Consider the following 6,235-nt stretch of genomic DNA (forward strand, 5'->3'; position numbering starts at 1 on the left):
ATGGAGAGAAAAAACGGGTCGCAAGAGTATTCTGAGAATGGACAGCAACTGAAATAGCCTGCCCTTCGGTAGGTCCCCGCTCAGAACTCAAGCTGGTTTTAGCTCATCTTGTGCCATTACAGAGAGAACATATCTGAAGCATATCAGACTGGTCCCACCCATACGGGTAGTCCAGATCCGAAATGCCAGCAAGTTCTCTCTGCACGAGAGATACAGCAACCCCAGATGATCGTTTCAGCCTTGTTAGGCATCATCAGTGAGGCATAGCTAATATCTCTCTAGGCACCGTGAGCAAGGGGTCCACGTCTGGATTACCCTTTAAACTTATGGAGAGAAAAAACGGGTCGCAAGAGTATTCTGAGAACGGACAGCAACTGAAATAGCCTGCCCTTCGGTAGGTCCCCGCTCAGAACTCAAGCTGGTTTTAGCTCATCTTGTGCCATTACAGAGAGAACATATCTGAAGCATATCAGACTGGTCCCACCCATACGGGTAGTCCAGATCCGAAATGCCAGCAAGTTCTCTCTGCACGAGAGATACAGCAACCCCAGACGATCGTTTCAGCCTTGTTAGGCATCATCAGTGAGGCATAGCTAATATCTCTCTAGGCACCGTGAGCAAGGGGTCCACGTCCGGATTACCCTTTAAACTTATGGAGAGAAAAAAAAAGGCTGCTAAGTTGTCTGAATAACACCTAATTGCTTTACCTCTCCATTTCTCCCCCCATATGTAGGCTGCGGCTACTATTGGGAAGATTTCAAACATTGCAGATGTATTGTTACAATTTTGTAGGGTAGATGTTTCTGGAGGCCCAGTGTCATAAACCCAGTCATTACCAAATATAGCAGCGTACCCGATGGTTCCTGCTGCGTCTGTCCGAATAACAGGGGACTCGTCAGAGATGGGGGGGATGAATAATGATCTGCCATTCCAAGAAGATAAAAATATACTCCACATTCTTAAGTCAGCCCTAGCTTGCTCATCTAAGTTAACTCTAGAGTCGTCGTTGGGGAGACCATGTAAAAGAGAAAGCAACCTTGAGATGAAAGCCCTACCTTGAGGAATAATCCTCATGGCGAAATTAAGTGAACCCAGAAGTGATTGTAACTCCATTCTGGTGCAAGATCCGTGAGTGGTGCAGACTTCAATATATGACCTAATCCTGTCTACTTTCTCTGGAGGTAGGCTAGCTTTCATGGATACTGAATTAAGAGTGATGCCTAGGAATTTAATTTTAGTACTGGGTCCTTCCGTTTTCTCCGGAGCTACTAAAACACCTAATTCTTTGAATAGGGCAAGTGTGAGTTGTAAACTGTATGGTGTGTAGTAGTGAGGTTCAATAGAGAGAAAGTCGTCGAGTTAGTGTATCACTACTGGACATCTGGTTTTGTTAAGTAATAGCCATGTCAGAGTTTCTGCGAATACATCGAAAATTTTTGGGCTACTTTTGGAACCGAAAGTCAGCTTTGTCGCAAAATAGTTTTTATCCTCCCACTTAACGCCATGCAGATGCCAGAGTGATTGACTAATTGGTAGAGGTTTAAACACATTTGTGATATCGGTTTTACTTAACCAGGCCGCCTTGCCAAAGTTGTATGGCATGACTTGTATGGCATCGTCTATTTTTGCGTACTGTAATGAGAAGTCTTCTGATGGTATTAGTGAATTTAAACTAGGTATTGGAAGAATGGGGAGCTGAAAAATCAATAATTAGTCTATTTTTATTGTTAAATTTACCTGTGGCTATGTCTAGAGCGTTTGTTCTCCAAGAGGTGAATGTTGGTGTAGTGAAGGGTCCTGTCATAAACGTGTTCTCAATTGCTTTGCTGAGAAGATCTTGTAAACTAGTTGGGTCAGTTAGAGCTGATTGTAGGTTGGGGCATTCCAGGATGCCTTAAGGGAGTGCAACAAAGCCTGTGTGAAACCCTTTAGTGAAACCGGAGGTAAGAAAGTCAACCAGCTGTGAAGAAGGATAATCAGTCGGGTAACGTTGCAAGTTTGGTACGTTTATTGGGGTTAGTGATTTCTTAGGGAACAATTTGTTCAGATACATAGTTTTTGCATGTGCTCTAAAACAGATTGAGCAAACGTGAAACAGTCTACATGCGCTGTAACTACATCCCCCCACATTAAAGTTGTTACATACTTGTGCTTTCCCAAGAAAAACAATAGGCCTCCCTAACTTGTCTTTCAATTCTCTCTGAGTTGTATTTGGGCAATAGTCTGGGCTGGCGTTACTGGTAGATGGAGAATCTACATTACTGGGACAGAAATTTGCCGTATGAGAAGCTGATGAACATATTACACAGGCTGGTGTTTTAAGCCCTGCGAAATGTCTACAGAACAATTCTGTGTCTAACTGGCTCCAATCGGTAGGAGTATTATACTGAGCTAGTGATGCAGCTGATCTGGCCGAAAAGGACTTATGATAATCGTAAAATGCGTAGCCTCCTTATTTGTAAGCTAGATCCACCAGCTTGCGCAGATATAAATCTAGTTCTTCTCTACGGTTTGGGAAGGAGGAGCAAATAACATCCCTGTATAAACCGAAAGCTAACACAAATTCTGGTATATTCAGTTTCCTATTAAGTCTGGGGTATCTTGATATCATTACCACAAATACATTGTCAAATGTGTATGACTTATTTTCGATTATATCCTATGAAGCAATGATGAGAGACGCTAAATTGATATCTTTACCGTCTAATATGTCTCTTTTAATACTTTGTGGAATCAAATGTACAGGGTTTATAATGTTTTCTGGGCTGCTGTTAATTACAGGGGAATTGTGGATTATACTGGAAGACTGCCTGTCAGTGTTTTTAGAATTCGAAGGGGTGAAGAAGAAGCTCTTTAGCAGTGGTCGCCAATCTCAGCATTGCAGAGGTTGGCAGTTACTGCTCCAATGGAAGAACACATCTTAAATCCTGGACCCAGCAGATAGCTAAAACAACAACGTGCCCGAGACAGACACACTTTAACACAACACTTGACATTATTAGAACTAAGCTGGGCAGTGAACTAACGCCTATAAAACAAAACAAACATCATAAATCAAACTCATAATTTATACATGTAAAGGCGAGGGAAGCTGCAAATCAAAAAGCAATTGCCACTCCCACCGTTCAATAAGATCAAAATCTCAATAAAAAAGAGAATAACAAAAACAAAAACCAGACAAGTAACGGCAACATTTAAAAATAAAAAATGTATTCCACCTTACAAAAGTTCACTTAACAAAAATCGCATTGTTTACAAGGATGCCGCAGAAATGTACACCACCGCCCTTAAAGGACCACTCTAGTGCCAGGAAAACATACTTGTTTTCCTGGCACTAGAGTGCCCTGAGGGTGCCCCCACCCTCAGGGACCCCCTCCCGCCCGGCTCTGGAAAGGGGAAAGTGTTTAAAACTTACCTTTTTCCAGCGGTGGGCGGAGAGCTCTCCTCCTCCGATCCTCCTCTTCTCCTCCCCGTCGGCTGAATGCGCATGCGCGGCAAGAGCTGCGCGCGCATTCAGCCGGTCACATAGGAAAGCATTCATAATGCTTTCCTATGGACGCTTGCGTGCTCTCACTGTGATTTTCACAGTGAGAATCACGCAAGCGCCTCTAGCGGCTGTCAATGAGACAGCCACTAGAGGAAATAGGGGGAAGGCTTAACCCATTCACAAACATAGCAGTTTCTCTGAAACTGCTATGTTTATGAAAAAATGGGTTAACCCTAGAAGGACCTGGCACCCAGACCACTTCATTAAGCTGAAGTGGTCTGGGTGCCTAGAGTGGTCCTTTAACAGCGGCCAAATAAAAAATGAAACAAAAAATATATATATACATTTATTTATTTAAAAAAAAAAAAAAAGCAAGTAAAACAAGCTACGTTGTTTTTAAGTGTGCTGATTTTGCACTAAATTGCAATGAACCCTTTCTGAAGAAAATGCTGCCACGTGCTGTAAATGTGCTCTTAAACTTCAAGGGTTAACAGAAATCGGGAATAACATCAAAAGTCAAGATTACCAGTCCCACTAAGTATCCATGTCATTCCTAGCATTAACCAATTGCTCATATTGTTATATATACACACATTACATATCATACATCTGATCCCAGTGAATAGATTAAAGGTTATTACAAGAACTAGGCGTACGCTATAGGTAGAGAGGGAAAGTGTTCACTTGAAGGTCACTACATAGTTTGCAGGGTACAAGCCAACTTGACCCCCGCTTAGGCATCCTTTGCACCAGCCTCCTCATCTTCTATTTTCGTCAGCTCATTCTCCAGCTTTAAAACTTAGTTCATCATGCTCCTGCCCTTCGTAATCATACAACGCCCTCAACCAAACCTCTACACCGGCGGGTGTGTCCTCATCGAAAGGGTTACTGTCTCCGTTGGCATCACTGGACACAAATAGGTTACTGGATTCATCATCTGACCACTCTGTGGGTGTCACGGTTCTCGCCGTGACATCCAGTCTGTCAGACAAGATCACCCCAGGAGTGCCCAGCAGGGGATTTGAACCCTGGACTTTGGCTTTGTGAATTTTCCTCTTTTACCACTGTGCTATCCAGCCATTCATAGTATTAGGTGTCCTTGCCTTGTGCCGTAATAGGTGTCCTTGCCTTGTTCTAGCACTGGGAGCTGAACTTACTCTAGCACACCGGTATGCCATATTAATTGGCTGGATATAAACGCCTGTCACACCCTGGGAGGGGTGTCAGTTCATTGACTCTGGTTCCCTTGTTTGGTTCCTGTTTCTCCGTACCTGCGTTCCAGTGTTTCCTGTCTAATTCCGGCTTCTGACCTTGGCTTTCCTCCTGGACTACTCTGATCTCTGGCTTCCCTGATTTTGGCTTCCCTTGACTACGCTTCTGCTAATCCCTACTGTACAGCGTCTTGGAGCACTTTTCCAGGAAAGCCCCCATGCACAGACTCACAGGCCAGGTGGCGTCTTACCTGGTCACCCTGGTCTGTGTCTACTTTGCAAGGGTGAGCGTATAACTCTGCGAGCTGGACTCCCGATCAGGTAAGACTCATTACAGTGGGGTAGCTGCCAATGCTGCTGTGTTTATTCTGGAGAGAAGACTGATCCCCAGTTTGACTAATCTCAGTTAAGGTCACACCATCTGTAGGCTTGTTCTTCTACCATCTACTCAATGATCGATTAAAATCAGAAGACCATTCCTCAAACTGTGGCCAGTTCATGGACATTCCAGGGCCATGATGTTGGCATAACTTTATACGCTGGGCAGATCGAGGTGTTTCTGAACTTCGAGGAGAACTTCTCGGAAGAAATGCAGCCACTTATCTTCAAACTGCTGGCACTGTTCAAACACCTGCTCCATGTTCTCCATGTACTGCGGGGTGGTGCTGTCCAAGTCTTTCAACGCCTTCTCTTTGCTCTTTTGCGCGTCGTCCTCTCCACCTTGTCCTGCAGTTTCTTCAGCTGCTTGGGATTTAGCGCAGGGTCTGCTTTGCTGTTGTTTTCCCGCAAGATGGCTATCTTCTCCTCCTCCTTACAAGCAGCGTGATTAACCTTTTTACAGCCCTCCATCTCTTTTAGTTTTTTGGCCCATGGTTTCTGTGCTCTCCTAAAACCGTCTTCGGCTTCTTTGGTCTCTTTAAAGTCTCCCATCATCTGCTTGTGGAACACTTCCTTCTGCCAGTTCTTAATCTTTTCAAAGTCCTCGTTCATTAATGCATTTTTCATTACCAAGTGGAGTTCACTCACTTTCTCATCTTCTTTTATCAGGCCTTCTCTACCTTACCATACTGAGGACCTTAAACCTTCTCAATTCTGGCCCGTTCATGGAGACAGTTCATCAGATCATTGCAGAGCCTATGTCCGTCATCTATTCGCTTAACTGTGCATTTGTTATTTCCGATCTCCCAGAAGCTGTCACTGGAAACCTCCACTCCAACCAAATCATCATATGACCAAGACATGGTTTTGTTGTACAAAGGGGGGACATTTAATCTCCCAGCTGTTTAAGTCTCTCAAATAATATTATTAGATTCTGTATCCGCCCGCTCAGCCTCCCTCCCGGTGGTTCCGAGCTCCTCTCCCAGCTCCTGTCTCGAGCTCCTGCGGCCCCCAGTCTGTGGCCCCGCCCCTTTTCACACTCCCCTAGCACACACCCAGATACCACACAAAGCGCCGTCTCTCTGGATTTCTTTTATGTTATTCTGTCTATCACTGTTAAAATACACCTACCATTAAAATTATAGACTGATCATTTCTT

The 6,235-nt window shown here is 44.2% G+C and overlaps 1 pseudogene; it reads right to left on the minus strand.

Moving 5' to 3' along the window:
- Window positions 1-4,167: 4,167 nt before the first annotated feature.
- On the minus strand, window positions 4,168-5,942 carry LOC134599133 (protein kinase C and casein kinase substrate in neurons protein 2-like; annotated as a pseudogene).
- Between the last annotated feature and the right edge of the window lie 293 nt (window positions 5,943-6,235).

Source organism: Pelobates fuscus, chromosome 1, assembly GCF_036172605.1.
Source record: "Pelobates fuscus isolate aPelFus1 chromosome 1, aPelFus1.pri, whole genome shotgun sequence".
Lineage (NCBI taxonomy): Eukaryota > Metazoa > Chordata > Amphibia > Anura > Pelobatidae > Pelobates > Pelobates fuscus.